This window comes from Callospermophilus lateralis, unplaced genomic scaffold (assembly GCF_048772815.1).
Source record: "Callospermophilus lateralis isolate mCalLat2 unplaced genomic scaffold, mCalLat2.hap1 Scaffold_63, whole genome shotgun sequence".
NCBI lineage: Eukaryota > Metazoa > Chordata > Mammalia > Rodentia > Sciuridae > Callospermophilus > Callospermophilus lateralis.
The window spans coordinates 11,647,103-11,667,118 of NW_027514713.1; the positions used below are offsets into that span (position 1 = coordinate 11,647,103).

At 34.9% G+C, this 20,016-nt stretch overlaps 1 pseudogene; it reads left to right on the forward strand.

The window, feature by feature from the left end:
• The first annotated feature begins 13,487 nt into the window (after nucleotides 1-13,487).
• LOC143640806 (axin interactor, dorsalization-associated protein-like) lies at nucleotides 13,488-16,595 on the forward strand (annotated as a pseudogene).
• Nucleotides 16,596-20,016: the final 3,421 nt, after the last annotated feature.

The window sequence follows — 20,016 nt, forward strand, 5'->3', positions numbered from 1 at the left end:
TTTCTTCAATAATATCTCCATTGGCATTTCTATTAAATTTTAATTTTACTAACTAGTAATACCAATGTCTATTTAAATTTTGGCTTTTATACAATTATTTTTTCCATTCAGTTTTTACAAAATTATTATACAGCTCACCATCAGATTTATCAAATTCTATGTTCATGAATATACAGCCTATCTGATGTTCTTTGACATAAAAATTTATGAAAGAGGGAGAGAATGGGAGAGAGAGGGAGAGGGAGAGAGAGATCTCCCACACACACAGAAAAAAACTGAAAAGAATAAAACTTTTCTGCTCAGGAAATTATCATAGTTATCTATATTTTCAAAGAACTTATGTAGGAAGATCATTTTATAATATCATATGTAGTATTGCTTTCATACTATACACTGTTTTCTTCATAATTATTCCATTACATTGTACATAGGTTTGAGACAGTAAGATATCCATCATGATGTATGTTTTTTAAATTGTTGACACTAATCAAATGAAGTTAATATGAGCTATTTGATTATTAGTATCAGCAAACTTGTTGTAAAATAATTTGAGAATATAAATGTCTACCACATTGGGGTTGGGTTTGTGGTTCAGTGATAGAGTACTCGCCCAGCACGTGCAAGGCACTGGGTTTGATGCTCAGCACTACATATAAATAAATAAAATAAAGTTATTTTTTAAAAATGTCAACCAAATGTACAGTTTCTTGCCTTGTGCATGAGACACAATACAATGTGTTATACCATTATTTTATACTTGTATTGAGTGATTAATAAAAAAGTTCCAAAAGAAATTGTTATTATTTTCACTTCATAGAAAATGAACCTGTTGAGATATTCCTATAATGATGATTTATTTTAATCATATTTTCAACTTTCATATCTCCTGTCCTGTGGAGTACTGATTTCTGAAAAATAATTTATTTCTTTAATTTTATTTTATAATTGACTAAAATGTTTCTCTTATCTAAGGAGTTTTGCCACAGTCTCTGGCTGGGCACAAATCACGAGCCTCCACACAGCTTGTAGATTCAAACAGCAATTCTTTATTCCCGAACTCACACCGGCCGTCTACAAACACGTTCTGGGGGAATCCACGTTCTCTGCCCAAATCCACACTCTGCCCAAATCCACTACTCCTGGGCTTCTGTCTCCCAAAAATACTGTCTGACCCTAAGAACTCAAGAGGAACTCAGCAGCAGGATACACCCTATTCTAAAGGGGGAACACCCTAATCTCCTATTATGCTAAACCACCCTATTCTAAAGGGGGAACACCCTAAACACGGATCTGCCCTGGTCCTTGAGCAAGGTCACCTTACATGCAATGTCCTGCAAAATGTCCTATTTCCATGAGTTCTTCCACTAAAGAAACATGGGGGTACGCTGGCAAGGAAATTGTCATACCTACTTGGCTGATGGCTTCCAGCATCTCCCCCCTTCTGATTAATTAAACAACAAGTAATGTGGCTTAAGGACCGTGCCTGGTAGGTTGTCCAGTTCAACATATGGTTTTTACCCGTCATTGGAAAACTGACCTTTAGGCGTCAGCCTCCTGTCTTAGGTTGATACCACTGCAACTGGATCATACCTGTCACTGACTACCGGTCCAGCATACAGCCATACTTGTGGATAGGTCTATGCACCAGTGGGGGCGGTGAGGTTCTTTGCCTCACCTCTGTTGGCCCCCAAATTTGGCCTTGGTGCCAGTGGGGGAGTGAGGTTAATGTGGCTTAAGGACCGTGCCTGGTAGGTTTTCCAATTCAACATATGGTTCTTACCCGTCATCGGAAAACTGACCTTTAGGCATCTGACCTTTAGGCGTCAGCCTCCTGTCTTAGTTTGATACCACTGCAATTGGACAGAAGCCCAGGAGTAGTGGATTTGGGCAGAGTGTGGATTTGGGCAGAGAATGTGGATTCCCCCAGAACGTGTTTGTAGACGGCCGGTGTGAGTTCGGGAATAAAGAATTGCTGTTTGAATCTACAAGCTGTGTGGAGGCTCGTGATTTGTGCCCAGCCAGAGACTGCGGCATCTGGTGGCTCATACGCGGAACGCCTGAAGCTTGAGGGTAAGTGAAATTACTCGCCCCTGAAGGAGAGCGAAAGAATGGGTGAGCATTTCAAAAAACAATGTGTTCTTTTTTTGATTTATTTTGTTTTTCTTTCAAGCTGCCTATCCCTAGAAATTTCTCAGGCAAACTGGAAAAAATGGTTGACTAAAGGTTTGAAGTTTGTCGGCCCTGAGGAAGAGAAAATTGATACAACGATTTTTTATTCCGTTTTTGTTTCATTCAGTTTCGGTTTTGTTTTGTGTTATCTTATTGGGTTGTGTTATCTTTATAGTAGATTAAAACAAACTGAAAAGATGTTAAGTAAATTGTTAGAGGTTCAGAACATGGAGAAAGACATTTTAGATCAAGCAAAAGAGAAGGTCTCTCGAGCTAGTAGACAGAGGAAGAAAACTTAAAGGAAAAGGGGTTGTTAGGAAAAAGGCCACAACAGGAGGCTGTTACTAACTCCGTTCTATCACAAGAGGGTTTAATTCAACCAACAGCCCCACTGATAGAGACAGCTGAGTGGCCCTCAAACCCCGTAGTTGATAATTGGGATCCTGAGACAGGACCTCGAAGATTAGCATGCCCTGTACTTGAGCAGGCAGGAAGGCAGCGAATTCACCTTGCTTTAGATTTTAAAACAGTGAAGCAGTTAAAGGAGGCTGTAACAACCTATGGTCCCCAAGCTCCCTTCACGGTAAGCATGGTCGAGTCCATTACTAACTTGGACATGACGCCAGCAGATTGGGCTAGCATGTGTAAATCTGTGCTAAATGGAGGACAATATTTGTTATGGAGGTTGCCAATGAGGAATTTTGCGCAGAGACGGCTAGGCGAAATGCAGCAGCTGGTTACCCTCAAAAAATGCCAAAATATTTGGGGATACGAAACAAGCAATGCCATTAATAAAACAACTGGCTTATGACCAAGCAAATTGCTGCAGAGAGGTTATTAGACCATGGAGACATGAAGATTTAAACACATATATTAAATTATGTAGAGATATTAATGAACAAGGGCAAGTCTTGGCAGCTGCAGTACAACAGGCTTTAGATGCCAGGCCAAAAACATGGTATGATTGTGAACAAACAGGACATTTTTAAAGGAGTTGCCCCATAGGAGGAGGATTTAACAAAACTAGGTATCAAAGAAATAGAATACTGGGTATTTGCCCAAGATGCCATAGAGGGAGACATTGGCTAATGAATGCCGTTCTCAAACCACCATAGAGGGTACTCCCTTATCAAAAAACGGACATGGACCAGGTATTTACCCACGATATCATGGAGAAAGGCATCAGGCTCCGTTGCCAAAAAACGGTCAAGGGGGCCCAATGCTCCGGGGCCCACAACCACAAATATACGGGGCAGAAGAGGAACTCAGCAGCAGGATACGCCCTATTCTAAAGGGGGAACACCCTAATCTCCTATTATGCTAAACTGCCCTATTCTAAAGGGGGAACACCCTAAACACGGATCCACCCTGGTCCTTGAGCAAGGTCACCTTACATGCAATGTCCTGCAAAATGTCCTATTTCCATGAGTCCTTCCACTAAAGAAACATGGGGGTACGCTGGCAAGGAAATTGTCATACCTACTTGGCTGATGGCTTCCAGCAGTGTTTGAATATACTTTTTGAAATTTTAAATGCCTAAATTACAGGGAATATATGACATAGCTTTATAAAGAATGAGGAAATCTTTTAATATAGCATTGAAAGAAAGATTTGGGCAATGCAGTCTGACAATAGTCAATTTCCCAGAACTTCAACTTTAATTTCTATAATAAGGAAACAATGTCCTAATAGACACTGTCTGTGTTGATGATTATAATCAATAATAAAGGCATTGTGTATGTATGTGTGTGTGTGTGTGTGTGTGTGTGGTTTGTTACATGTATGACAACAAATAATTAGAAATGTTAATTATCTGTGATTTTCATTCACTTCTCTACTTCTACATGTGCCTTTCAGTTTACTTTCTAAATTGATTTAAGACCATTGTAAAACAGGATCTACTAATCTGTTTCTCCATTACATCTAAATTTTGGATGTCTCTCTGTTTAAATAAGATTGAGCTTATTCAATACGTATTTTTTTAAATGCCCTTATTTCCAAGAAACTAATTTTGGTTCCTACCATTATATGGTATTCTATTCCAATCCTGTCACTAAATCAAATTCCTTTCAACTTTCAGATAATAACTTAGTTGGATCATCCTTTTATCTCATTCCTGCATGCTTGGCATTTCAGCATTTGAAATATAATTCAGATAATGATGAACTTACTCTAGAAATGAATAAAATGGTCATATGTAGGTCTTTTATTTCTAAACTTTTAGATATATATCAAAATGATACTTGATATTTCCTCCTTGATACTATTCTATAAAATCATGTTGTTCCTGCAAAACTTTTCTAATATTCATAATTTTAATGAAGTCAAAATTTACATAATTTTAATATCTAAGCATATTACATTTGTGTAGGTACTGCTGTAATCACTTCTATAATATGAGGAATATTTTTCTTTGTAATCATCTTATTTTGAAACTTTTTAACTATGTCACATAGCATAAACAAATTCTGTCAATATGCAAATAAGAGCATGTTAAAATACTGACTATATAATAAAGATTTTACCAAGAGTACTGATTTTTAAGAAGTTATTTTTATATAACATATATAACATATTTGCAAGAAATTATTAAAATATTTTATTGGTATTCACATTTAACAGATACTATGTAACCAAAAGCTAATCAAATCAGAAACACACAGTTCGTTTATAGTTAGTGTTACTTACATGTAGTGTATATATTGATGTATTGTTAAATATATTCTGTATATGAATTCCCATTTCCATGTTTTGAATTTTATTTCTTATTTCTAATTATGGGTATTTTTAAATACAATAAAAAGGGTAATGTTTTCCAACTATATATGCAAAACATTAAGATCCAACATAAATTTGATTAACAGCTAATAGGAGAAACGAAACAGCAGTCCCATTGCTGAAGTGCAACATAACAAAACTTTTTATCATGTCAGTTTCCATTTCAATATTGCTTTAATTTTATATCCAATTCTATATGTATATTTTTAATACATATTTGTTTATCCTTTTCTTTAAATATATGTACATATATATATATATATATATGTGTGTGTGTGTGTGTGTGTGTGTGTGTGTGTGTGTGTGTTTATAGCTAATCTTACTAAGGTTGTAATCCAGGTATCACTAGCTCTTTCATCATATTTCTCTGAAGCAGTTTGAACTAGAAAGAAAATTTATTTTGCTTGTATCTGTTACCTGTTTCTCATAGGTTGGCATGTTGTCTGAATTAGTGAATAAACAGACCAACACTTGGAATTTTATCTTAACAGCTCAAACTTCTTAATGTGCTTCTTTCATATTTGCTATTCAGTGACATTAAACTTTTTATTCTTTTTTTTACAAAGACTTTATATTCTCCTTATAAACAAAGAAAAATTACCTACTTGGCAGCAAAAATGACATGAATCTTTATGCAAAATATTATATTGAAAAACACAAACATAATATTCAAGAACTATTCCTAACTCCATTGGCTGTGAACTATTAGAGCCTGTTTAACTAAAGTTTTAGTTAAAATGTGTAATGATTAAGAATATTTCTTTTAATTTAATCCCCTTCCAAGGTTAATATGACAAACATTTTTAAATGAAAATGTTCAAAGCAATTGCTCACAGAAACATTATTCATAATCATAATGCAAGCTAATTATTCCATATTATACATCACAGCCAGTTCTTATATTGTTATCCTTCTTCCAGGTCTAAGATTATAGAGTTAGTATTTTGCTAATCCTTCGGTAGTTTCATCAAAATAAAACAATGCACAGACTTAAGAAGCATTAAATCCATGTCTCTGGTCTTGATGAATACAAGATCTATAACATTTCTCAAGTTTTTTTTTTCAAATATCTTTTTATTTGACAATCTTTTCATTAGATTTGTTTTATTTTTTACTTGATTTTCAAAAAACAGAGGTAAGAAGAGATGAACAGAGATGAAAGCCAAAATACCCTTTCTAAGCACTTTTATCCCTTCTGACCTCATCTTTTCATTGATTTATTTACTTATGTATTTTATGGGTATCTGAGATTGAACTCAGAGGCACTCAACCACTGAGCCACATCACCAGCCCTATTTTGTATTTTATTTAGAGAAAGAGTCTCACTGAGCTGCTTAGCACTTCACATTTGCTGAGACTGGGTTTGAACTTGTGATACTCCTGTCTCAGCTTTCCCAGCTGCTGGGATTACAGGCATGGGCCACAGCAGCGGGCTCCATATCTTTAGTTAAATCAGGTTGCATGTGCAGGATGGTCCTACATTTTAGAGAGGGGTGTTAAGGACTTGAAATTTGGCCTAAAGCATTAAAAAATGAATCTGGATTGTAAAAAATGGGTATCTCTGAAAGCCATTTGTTGTCTTCTTATTTCTTTCAAACTGTCAAAAATATTTCTCAGAGAAATTATAAGACCAAGATACTTTGTTGTTTTTCTGGAACACATAGGATAATATCAACTGTATAGTTAAAGAGTCAATAAATAAATAAAAATAATAATTAATTATTTTTTTAAAAAGTCAACAACCTGAAACAGGCATATGCTGACAGAAAAAGCTTCAATGATGATGGGGCACAACTGTAATCCCAGCTACATGGGAGGATGAGACCGGAGTTGCACAAATTTGAGACTAGCCTCAGGAACCTGTCTGAAAGTAATTTTTTAAAGGAAGCTTTTATTGTTGTTGTTGTTTATTTTTATGTGGTGCTGGAGATCAAAACATGCCTCACACATGCCAGGAAGTGCTCTATCACTGAGCCACAAACCTGGTCCCTCAAAGTAATTTTTGTAAAAGGGGATAGGGGTAACTCAGTGGTAGTGTCCCTAGAAGAACCACTGATACGTAAGTTTTATTCATCAAAATGAAGAGTGGTAAGTTGAGAAAGTGGTAAGAAATCCAGATGGAACTTCAGAAAATGACACATAGAAACAACTAAAGTAGGGGGAATGGAGTATGAGACAAAATGAAGGAGAAAACAGTAAGAAAGAAAAAAACTTCCCATTATTCATATTAGTATTTCTTGTGGTGTTATTCTTCTGAATTCTTCTTCTTCTTCTGAATTATTTAATTTTTACTATCCATGGATTAACTAAATCTGATGCTCTTCCTTATAGGCACCAACTAAAGCAGACATCTATCTTTCACTAGTCTGGCATAATTTTTAATAACCATTGATGTTACACCCAAAATACTGCCACTTTTTTTCAAGTATTATCTGTATATGCATATATCACTGAATGTGGACATTTCAGAAACTGTCAATCTTAGAAATTATTGCTTTACTTTTTGGATAAAGAATAAGCATATAATTTTATTATTTTTACCCATTTGTTCATATATTGAACTAAAATGTTGAGTTTATCATCACACAATGAGTATACAAAATCATTTAAATTGTAAGTAATAGTAATTTTTTCTTTCTTTTTTTTTTTGGGAAAGAGTGAGTGGAAGACGGTGGCCATATAACAAGACTGGGGGAAGGCTCTCTGAAGTGATGGCACTTGAACTGAGGAGACCCATGGTATTTAAAGAAGGAAATGATGTAAGCAACATTGCAAAATAATACAAATGCAAAACAAAGGTGGGGAAAGAATTTGGCATGTTCCAGAAGTCAAACCAAAAGAGAGAAAGGGGCTGAATGAATACAAATTGTCTGGTCCCAATCAGATGTTAAAATGCATCCTATGTGAAATAGGAAGCCACTGGAGGTTCACAGTGAAATAGTAACTGTATCTGATTATCATGTTTCAAAGGTTTTAAGGTAGACTCTGTTTTACAAGTTAAAGTATTAAAGTCAAACATTATGGTGCATACCTGTCATCTCAGTGACTCAGGAGTCTGAGGCAGGAGTACAGCACGTTCAAGATCAGTCTCAGATACTGAGTCAGCTTCTGCCTCAAAACAAAATCTAAAAAGAACTTAGGGTGTAGTGCACTGTAAGAGTGTCCCTGGGTTTGATTACTAATACTATCTTAAAAAAATATTTTAAGAGACCAACTAATGGTGATAGTAATGGAAATGGGGAGAAAACTTAGAGATATAATAGCAATAAAAATCATGGATAAATATTGGCAATGGTAAGAAATCTGTACAAAAGCATCCATGTTAGGTGAATTGTCTATGAATAATCCAAACTGCATATCCCATTTATTTTTTATTGCATAATACATTGATGAATAAATGTCATAAAGATTGCATCTAGTATAGAGGTTCTGGAACACATGAATATTTTTTCTACCTCTTAAAAATCTTTAAATACAAATACCAGTACAAATTTCATGATTCAGAAGCCTACAGAAAAGAAGTACTAATGACCTATTTTCTGTATGCTTAACCAAGCAAATATTTTGTTATAGTAAATAAACTTTTCTCAAGATCTGATCAATATCCTAAGATTAAATATATTATCTTCCTGTTTACAGAAATTCAAAATAATTGTGTTTTATTCACATAGTATTATATAACTGACTAATAATGGGAAACTTAACTACAATCCTTCAAAAAATAGTACATGCTTCTTGTCCCTCACCAAGAGTCTGATTCAGACACAGATTTTACAAAGCACTTTACCTCAAAGGCACAGATTAGGCCTCTTCATTTCCATTTGAAACTGTTTTCTTGAGGATTCCCAGAGGAATGCCCTAAGGCAAACACCTCCCTGACATTCAGGGGAACAGAACAATAGGGAAGAAAGAAGCCTGGAGAAAAACTTGGCTTTAATTGAACACTGTGGCACTGACAGCTCCTAATCATGCAACTTGGGTTGCCATTTATCCAAGCAGGGATTCTCCAGAGAGATCCTTACCAGTCATGCTAATTTTTGAGTTTTCTGAGATGCTTGGCATTCCCTTCAGCAATCCAGTCCATGGGCATGTCACCCAGCTTGAAGGTGGTACACATCTTGGACACAAAACCACGAACCCCTTCAGAGAGTGGCCAAAATTCAGGAAGAATACAGGAACTTAGGATCTTGGTAGGTGTTGCCCATCTGCAAGGCAAGCAGCAGTCCATTCATAAATTGGCCATGAGAAGTCCTGCAAAGATTTCCACTAGACAGGACACATTCACGGCTGCATTCTTCTCTCTACTCTCTGTAAACACAAACCCAGTGGGATCCACTGACATAGAAAGACTCACTAGTCTACAGCCCATTTCAAACCAACAACAACAACAACAACAAAACTTTTTTCCTTCATGTTCTCAGAACATGAGACAAAATGACAAATTGCAACACACACCCACTAAGACACACAAACCGCCCCTGTATTTGGTCTGCATCTATCCACTCTGTCCTCTGAATGGTAGGTGAAAATATGTTCCCCAGCTGTGGCCTGCCCTGTCTCAGCTCTGGTCTCCTTGGCCATCTCTGTGTAGTTGTCAGGAGCCAGCAATGAGCCAACACTTTTTTCTCAGGAAAGGTCCCTGTTCAGACCATTTAAGGCATTTGGCTCTCCACACATCACTAGGTGCCAAGAAAGGATGACTCTGGCCTTGGTACAGACAAACAAGTGAGCCCAATGGGACTGTAACTGCCTCTGGGTGCCTTGCCTCCTGGATCCCAAGTTCAGAGAGTTCCATCACCAAGGAAGTGACGTGAGGTCACCTCCTTCAGGGAAGTGAATGAGGTCATTGCCTTGGCAACCACTTTGTCCTAACAATTGTTTCCAAGGGTCCCATGAGATGGAGGCTGCCCCACCTTCCTGTGACATTTTCACAAGACATAAAGCTCTATATACCCTAGGAGCCTGGGATCAGCAATCCACACAGGCCTGATTGTGTCCATCTTCCCTGCATTGAGAAGAGAGAGGCTGATTCAGCCACATCCCTTCATCCTGACTGGGTTGTTGGCCATGGAAGTTTACTTTAGACCTCACAGGTCCTACCTAGCTGCCTACATTTGCTCCAGGAATCATTTTGGCATATACCTTTGAGCTTCTCAGCAGCTGTAGGATTCCCTACATACCTGTATGGCAAGATCAACAAAGGACCTGCTGTTATGTGAAAATAGATTGAGGGAACAGAGTATGGTTAAGGGTCATATCATGTTCGATTTGGGTTAGGAGTCATTCTGCTGGATGAATACGGGTATTAGGCAACTGGGATATAGCACAGTTTTCACTGGATTGTGTGTAGTGATTTCTTTCTTATCCTTGTTAGTCTTCAGATTTTATGAATGTAAGGTGAAATGTAAGTATGAAAATAGAAAAGTAGGTAAGATCTGAAGCACAAAAGGGTGTTGGGCCCTTGATTTGGATACATAGTTTTTAATTATGTTCTGCAGAGATGAATCCTGTAAATCCATATACAATGGCATAAGATCTTGTACCTGGGACTACTGAATGTAAAAGAGAACTTCCAGTGAAATAGAGAGAGTAGGCAGGATTCCAGACTAGGGTAAGGAAGAAGAGTGAGTTTAGGATTTGAACTAAAGGCCCTTTTTGCAATCCAATGAATTTCCATTGGAGTGTAAATGGGAATGTAAGCACACAAGAAGAGTCAGTCAAAACAAGGCACTTGGGGAAATAAATATCCATAGGGATGTTAGGAGATCGGGCAAAGTATAAAATGAGTGATAAGATCAGGGATATTTTCAACAGGGGGATGGTTGAATACACTATTCTAGGAAGAAACAAGTGTATACTCACCGTAGGATTGAAATTTGAAAACAATAGGCAATGCAGATGTAGATAATTTTAGTTATTCATGCTGTCATTAAAATTAGGCTTTAGTAGAAATATAAGATAAGTGTGAGTTTTGCATTTTGTGTCCAGAAGATGAGGTGATGAAAAGAATACATGGAGCAGGTGACATGCATATTTCTTCCACCATTTCTGGGAGCATGTTTTGAAACCCTATCATTCAGAGTTTGGGGATAAAAATAGGTGTACCCTGGGTCTACGTATATAGAGATGATGCATGAATAGACCATACGGTGAATAAAAAGTATAATAGTTTACTATTTTAAATAATGGATTGAAATGATATTTTCAAAAATACATGAAATCTGGTATTCACATACAAACATTCAATCCAAGTAGTCATACATCTACTGGTAATATTAGGGTTACTAATTACAACAAACTGTGTTTGAGTTTTGCTTCAAAAATGATATTAGGACAGTACATGGCACATCAAAAATGCTCACAAGTGTTAGCTATTTCTTATTTACATATCAATTCCATGTGGAAGAACATTTCTTCTGATCTTTGCTCTAGATCTGAGAGCAGATGATCTAGCTGGAATAGCACAGTTTACACTGGATTGTGTGTAGTGATTTCTTTCTTATCCTTGTTAGTCTTCAGATTTTATGAATTTACTTGACTTGTTCTCATATTACACTATGAAATTGGATATGTTAATTCTTCACTTAGAAATCTTCCTTTTAATGCATTGGCTCAATTTACAACTATCATGGTTTTATCTTTGTGGCAAAAACATGCAACCTTTTTCATCTAACCTGGGAGCTATAGATGGTATGGTATTATTTTAGTATTTGATCTTCTTTTATGTTTATTATTTCTTCACTCATTGATATAGATTCTCTAGCCATTTGTTTACTATAGCATGATAACCTCTAGAACTAGAAATTCAGTCATTCATTAAATAAAATATTTCTTCAACAAAGATCTGTTTATTCCTTGTGCATACTACAAAAGGAACAGTTCCCACACCTTTCAGGATGCTTATTGTGTAGTCAGCAAGACAGAGCCAAAAGCACATGATTATGATTAGAGATGTGCACCAATGTCATAGGTTGGCAAAAAGAAGGGCTGAGGGAGTTCAATAAATCTAGCCAGATTTAGGACTCACTGAGTATGCAGGAGTTGACCATGCAGAGAGAGAGCACATCATAGACCATTCTGAAACACCTTAAATAGGCACCTTTCTATGTAATCTATGATCTTAATTACAGTCAGCTTCCTTCTTCATGGAGCACAATGTTTGACATTCTACCTTGAATTAAACAAGAAATTCAGACTTGCAATCACTGCCTCCATATTAAATTGTTCGAAGCATAATGATTACATTAAACCTTACTGTGTAGTCTCAGGCAAAAAGATTGTTGGTAAGGAATGTAGCATCAGCCCTACCATTTCAACTGAAAGATCTAGATGATGACAGGTTATAAAATTGACTCACCCCAAAGTAACAACAAGTTTAATATCAACTTGGAAAAAAATAATTTAACATCAAAAAGACTTTGAAAGCTGTAAAGCAATCGTCTTTTGACTGTCAAATAAAGGGTAGTAAAGAGGTAAGACATAAAAGAGGTAACATTCTTGGGGGTTTTGGGGGTGGGGTAGGGTGGGTTCTTTTTTTGTCTTTTTTGGAACTAGGGGTTGAATCCAGGATTTTGCAAATGCAAGGCAGACACTTTGCCACTGAGCTACATCCCAACCCAACATTCTTAATATATAAAGAATAACTCATCATTAAAAGTAGCATAACACATTGATGAATAGAAACTTGAAAAACATCAACCAAAATCTTTTGTTAAATGTATTTTGAGGTTCTGTATACATACTTGATTAAAATCAGCTTATTTGCATCTGTTCTCTATTGGTAGTTTCAAAAAAGGGAACATACTGAACAGTTTTCTTCCTTCATATGTTTTTGGTGGGTGAATGTTGTCATGTTGTTCTGGGGGGTTTTTAGTTTTAAAAATTTTAGTTGGTTTTGGGGAAAATGTTCAGTTATACAAATGGCCCTTTTATATGGCAGTCTGTATAGTACTAATTTCTGAGAATAAATCATACAAAATAGAATGAAGAATAGAAGTTAGACTATATAGTTAAATTAAAACATAAATATCAAATTGTAAATTATTCTTTATTAGGAGTAACTAAAGAAAAGAATGTATTGATCAACTCTGATATTAAATGTCTCAGACTTTAGAACAGAATAACAAGTATTTTAAAAGCTTTTCTTGTCTTTGTTCTACCACTTCATATTAAGATGCTGAGTATAATATAGAAGTACATATGGAATATAAATATTATGTGAGCATATTATACTATTATGTATAATTGGGCTTCCTCAAGTGATGTTTTTAACAAACTTTTATTATACATACTATACACTATTATTATAGAAATTATTATTTCTGCTTAAAGGTGATTGTATGGTTGGGAAATGCAGATATATTATGTGTAAAATTAAATATTTTTCTAAAAAAGTATAAATCAGATGTTCATGAATTTTGGAAATAAAAATACATAATGCCTAGCTAGTTCTTAAGAGGTAGGCTATATCTTCTGTTTGTCAAAGTATTTACTCTGAATTATTGGTGGAGCTAACTTTTATTGAGGTTTCTCTGTTGCCAGGTACTTTATTACCAAGGTTGCCATCAGAACCGGGAATGACATTACTCACTATCAGCATTGAGAAAATTGGTCTGAAAGATGCTGGACAGTGCATCGATCCCTATATTATAGTTAGTGTAAAGGGTAAATAACTGGCAAGTTTTTGACAGGGGATGGTCTTGTATATGTGACAACTTACTTTAATGCATTCTATAATGAGGCAAAATCCTAGAAGAGATCATAACAGAACATAGTTCTGAAAGACTTACAAAATATATTTCCTACTTGCTTTTGAGTTTGTATAGATTTTTGCTCTTCAGATTCCAGCTAATGTGCGGACTAAACATACACATTGTCATTAACAGCAGCTACAGCCTTCAGGATGTAGATTAACAATAGCACTCCTCACCTTCTATGGGTGTGTAGTTTTCTACACAAAGCCCCATGTCCTGTTTTCCCATCTCTCCTGCTTCAGCCCCTCTTCTTCCTGTGCTACTGAGGTATCTACATAGGTGAGTCCTACAGAGGCAGATGAAAATCAGGGAACAGGGAAGTAGGGTGCGTCCATAACATCCATGCCCTGAAAGCAATCCTGTGGGATGATGATGTGATTAAGGAATAAATTATACCATTTTACAGAAATAACTATAGTTATTACAAATGGCTTATTTTAATCTGTAGTTTTGCACCAAAGGAACAGATCAGTGCTGAAAATAAATGGAGGAACTTTTATCAATTGCAGAAATAAAGTCAGATCCATGGGTTCATTAGTGCTAATTAAAAGAAAAATATGACCACAAAGAAAAAGATTAATTTAAAGAACATAATCCACAGCACTAATACTGGTACACTTTTAAATTCCGATGTTACCAGTTATCAAATATATAGTATACTGGAAAATATTTACATTGTTTGATAGACCATTTGTAAAACTGCATACTCATTCAGAAAGTATACTTAAAACACAAAAATATTTAATGATGTTGTAAATGTTAAGTTACCTTTGCATATGTTAAACTGAAATATTTTTATGTAAATATTTTTTAATTATTAAATGTACTAAATTGTTTTTGAGCTTTTTGAGACTCATAAATGAATAACACATAAACACTGAGGAGTTATTAAATGAGTCCATGTTGAATTTGATTAAACTGAGATTTTAAAACCCAGAAAATTAAAACTATATGTAACGTACAATCTGGTTGTTGTAAATTCATGGTATGTTGTAAACAGTATAACCAGAATTTAGATAATATATATGAAAAATTATTCATTAACAAAAGGGTTTTTGTTGGCTGTTCTCATCCATTTTTGGTTCTTAACAGGGAAATTATAAGGTTAGGTTTAAAGGCTTTTCTAAATAAGCCATATACTTGATCAAAGTTAGAAATTGGTGGCAGAGCTCCATTGTGGCAAATTATATACTCCAGATTTTTTTTTTTTGCATAGAAAAATATAGTGGGCTATTCCCTAAGGAAAACATGTTTGTTCTTTTTACCACTTCACTATGAAGATCAAGTTTTGTCCACTTGGTCATGTAAAGGCTTCCTTGTCCCCTTCATAGGTCTCCTATCCAGTCTATATTCATTTCTCTCCACATACCCCATGAACTTCAACAACTCTCACATACTTGCTCACACCAAATAGGAATCTCTTAGGCTGAGAATCTCCTCTCAGCTCTTTCCATGCCTCTTTAGGAACTGTAATCTTTGCAGTTTCTAGATTTTCCATCTGTATATGTGAATGCTCATAAGCAGAAACTTATTTGTTTCTCCAGATCTGAATGGCATAGATTTAACTCCTGTGCAAGATACTCCTGTGGCTTCAAGAAAAGAAGATACATATGTTCATTTTAATGTGGACATTGAGCTCCAGAAGCATATTGAAAAATTAACCAAAAGTTTGTAATTATCAGTTATTGACTTCTTAAGGACTTCTTAAGGACAGTATTTATCTGAGTTTGTGTTGATAGTGTACTTAAAACAAGATCTTATGTCACAGAGTTATGAATATTGACTTAAAGAAAGTCAAATCAACAATTTTTTTTAAAATATGAGAATTAGCAGTTGCATTATCTAGTTGTCTAATAATGTGGTTAAATATTATTTGACAGGGAAGTATTTCTCATAATACAGAGTTAAGGAAGCAGGTTCTCTAATAATTACCTTAAGTCCTTTTAGGAACCTAATGATTACTTTCTAACAGTTAAGGAATCATTTTTTTTTCTTTCAAAAAGATGCATTGGGTAAAAAGATACTATAACTGGCAGTTAGTTTGTAAGAATATGGAAAGGACAATCTGGGCATGGTGGTTTCAGGAGGGAGAGAAATAAAATATCAAAGGAACTCTTTTAAATTTCTATTCTAATATAGGTGCTTATTGAAACCATTTCTATAGGTACTGCTGATACTTAAGTAACCTCTGTTTTTCTTGTGGTATTTAATATTTTATATTCTTTGGTAGTTTATGATTCTACCTGTGTACATAACTTACATTCTTGCTATACAATTTTGTTATACTTTGTAGAATTAAATGATATGGAGAAATGTCACTCAGACATGGTAGAAGATCTTGGAGTGACAGCCACAGTGAGTTATCAACAGTTGTGTCATCAGGCTGTTTGACACATGTTACTTTGTAAAATCAAAGGCTTCTGGTGACACATAAGAAATGTGTGGTCTCTGGCTTATGTGGTTTGTTTTAATTCCTTAGGTGCATCTATCTTCTTTGAATTCAAACACTACAAGCCTTAAAAAACGTTTACCAGCACCAAGTGTTTTGCTTTCATGGAAATGGATGAGATTAAACCTGGGCCAATTGTAATAGAACTGTAAGTGATATACATATAGGATTCATACTGTTCTAATGGTTACTAGTTCATGTTTCTTCTTAGTCCCTCTTATCTAGGATGTAACATTGGAGTAAATCAATCATCAAAGTATTTTAAACAATCATCTTTCTATTGTGGTTACAGATACAAGAAACCCACTGACTTTAAAAGAAATTGCAGTTATTGACCAAGAAACCACTTTATCTTCATCTACATCAAACTTTGCACAAGGAATGATTCTGACATGAGTAATGTGGAATTTCTGTGAATTTTACCACTCAGTAGAAACCATCATAGCTCTGGGTAGCATATTCATTCTTCAGGAGGCAGGAAGTAAGCCATACCTATAGGCCAGTGAGTCCATTGCAAAGCTGTACCACAGAACTAAAGTCCAGCACCTCATTGTTATGACTCCTTTGGATACAAGGTTTATTGTAGATTTTGAAACATGTTTTTACTTTTCTATTAATTGTGCAATTAATAGTCTTTTTCCTAATTTACCACTGTTCCTACCCTGCTTCCTGGAACAATACTGCTGTGGTAGGTATGCTCATCTTCAAACTTTAAAATACAGCAATAAGAATGTGCTAGAGTTTACACATTTGCTCCAATATGGTCTTTTGATTTGAATTAACTTCAAACTTTTGAATTGAAGTGGGTAGGATAGTACCAGATTGCTTTGAAAGGAAATTGGATCAGTTATGGTCTGTCTTATAGGCTATTCCTTAGAGCTGGCCTAAATTCACCCTCATCTGATAGTTCTACTTAGAAATAGTGTGCCTTGACCAGATCAATATCTTATATGGGAGTGCCCCCCAGATTGTAACTGTGATTTTTTTCCAGATGACCAGATTGTTTTTCTGAAAGTGAGCATATTTTTAGTCATGTTGATTAGTTGTTCTACATCACATTGCTATTGTTTCTAGGGTTAACATTAATGATTCTAGGGTTAACATTAAAACCATCTCTCTCAGAATAATTACAAATTTTTGGGTGGGTTTAAATCATGTCATCTAAAAATAACTGAGTCAGATGCTAATGAGATACTGCAGGAACAACTGCTGTTTTTCTGACAACTGACTGTGAAACCTTAAAACCTGCATACCTTGTCTTTATAAAGTGATGAGTATGCAAAATCTGGAAAGATATTCTATTTTTTTAAATATAGGTAGATACAACTGCCATTTATTTCCTATTTAGATATATTGACATTCATATGAAAATATGCAGGTCATTAGCCTATTATAATTTCACCATTTACATTACTTTTAATGATGAGACATAAATAAAACTTTCATAGTACACAAGTTGGATATTTGATACACAGAACATAAAGATTTGTGAGGAGCTTTTTTGTGGGTTACATGTAGAACCCATGTATTTTAATATTCACTATTTTAAATGAACAATGCATGAAGGGAATGCAATACTTGGCCTATTTTTAAGCTAGTGTAAACCCTAATCATACCATCTGTTTGCTTTTTAAAACGAATAACAGTTATTTTAGCCCTTGCACTTCAAGAGATCTAGTCTTTAATTTTTCAGTTGTCTGTTAGGTCAATTTTGGTTACTAGATGAATGTTAATAAAACTATATGAGCCTGAAAGAATTCTCAACCAAATTTAGTCTTTTCTTTCATCTGGATTGAGTTAATTTCACAAGTGCAAAAATAGTTCAGTCTACAGTAGTTCTAGGAAATGAAGAATTTGCCTTAATAAAATGTTCACTCAACTGAAACTCTGAGTAGTCAAAATTTCCAGACTGTAAACTTTTCAAGAGAAGGGCCTCATCTTCTCCATGTCATGAAAACTTTCCAAGGTGCTTGGCAGCACTCTGTACCCTGTGGAGTACTCAGTACCTTTTTGTTTGATATTACTGATGTTTGAAGTTGCTCCCTTAAAATCTACTATTAAAATGTAGCAAAACTGATACATTGTTCTTTCTGTTTTTTTCATAGACTGTAAAACATGTATATCAAAGTGATAATTTAAAAAAAAAACAAACCTTTTTTTTTGGTTGTAGATGGACACAGTACCTTTATATTTATATGTGGTGCTGAGGATCAAACCCAGTGCCTCACACACAACCCAAGCCCCTCAAAGTGATCATTTATATGAAGAAACATTTAGCATGTTTCACATAAGAATGCTTTTTTTTAAATCTCTATTTATTTATGTGATGCTGAGGATTAAACCCAGGGCCTTGCCTGTACTAGGCAAGTACTCTACCACTGAGCCACAACCCCAGCTGCCACCAAAGAATGGGGTTATATGAAAAAAAAGAGGATGCTTTGTATGAATGTCTTTCATCAGCATTAAACAAACTTAAATTGAACACTGTCATTAGTTTAGCTTTAATTCAGACCTGAATGACCAAACCTCCCCCGCCAAAAAGGTGGTTTTATCTTGAAGCAGTTAACACAAAACAATCTGTATCTCACAAATTAGTTGTTTAAATTTACTTTCTAGTGTGGGAGGGGATGAGTCACTGGACAATAATTACAACTATAGCAGTAATACTTTCAGGTTGAAACACTACTGCTTCACAAATACAATGATTTTAGTAACTAAACTCAAACACAATTTGCTGGAGAGGACTTCTAAAACTTTTGAGATACAAAAGTATAATTGAATCAAGGGACAGTATTCTCTCACAACCGGTATATGGGCAGCTACCTTGGGCTTTGCTACAGAAGTGGTACAATCAGGTGGCTGTAAGGAGAGGCAACTATGGGTGGGTTCAGAATTGCTCAGATAAACTACGTAGAACGCGTTATAGCTTACTAATAGAATAAATACAAAAAAGGCTTTAGAGGGAAAACTACTGTTGCTTTGAATAAAAAAATAAATCCGCCTTTCCTTGAAAATCTATCTTCCTAGCTGACATCACCTTTATTTAAATTCTATTTTAAAATTAGAAGTTATAGTAACTTCAGCATTGCCTTGTGTCCTGTAGAGGTTGAAAGATACATTCAAAATTGGTGTTTGTGACTTAAATTTTATTTTACATGGTTAAAAATGGCATAAGCTATTATATGGTTTTCCTCTTACACACAGATGCTGCTTCTGATATTAAATGGAGGCTATGTAGATTGAATTCTTCCTAACGGACTCAAATTCTTTTTGATTCTGAGTCATCTTCAATAGTTTAGAGATTTTGTTTCACAGAGATTTTGTTTCACACTGAAGCTTTTGCCCCTATTTTGAGAATACTTAGGGGACATAAAAAGAACAATGATATGTTCTAGGTTTCAACAATCCTATTACTTTCTAGAACTTTAAAGAATGGAAGAATATGGTCTAGCAGTAAACAAAAGTACCAGGCTTTTATAATTTTATTTAAATCTTAAACCTCTTAAAATGTACTGTTAAAATTGCTGTAATTAAAATTACAGCTCTGGAGAGCTAGTTCTTAGAAACATTGTTTTAAAGACAGTAGTTACAGATTCAGGACTTGCTTTAAATGATTTTTAAATAAAATATATTTGAGTATCTGTAAAAAAAAGAATTTAATTCAGCCCATAGTTGCTGATTAAAGACATTATAAGCCTTAGAGTTTCATTCATTCTTTCTCAGAGGATTATACTTTTCTAATTTTTTTTATCATATTCCTTGAAAATCAGTGGCAAGGTATGGGAAAGAGAAGAGTGTGTGTGTACATTTTTTTAAAAAGAAATTTCATTATTTTTTATAGACACAACATACCACTCTATATTTTAC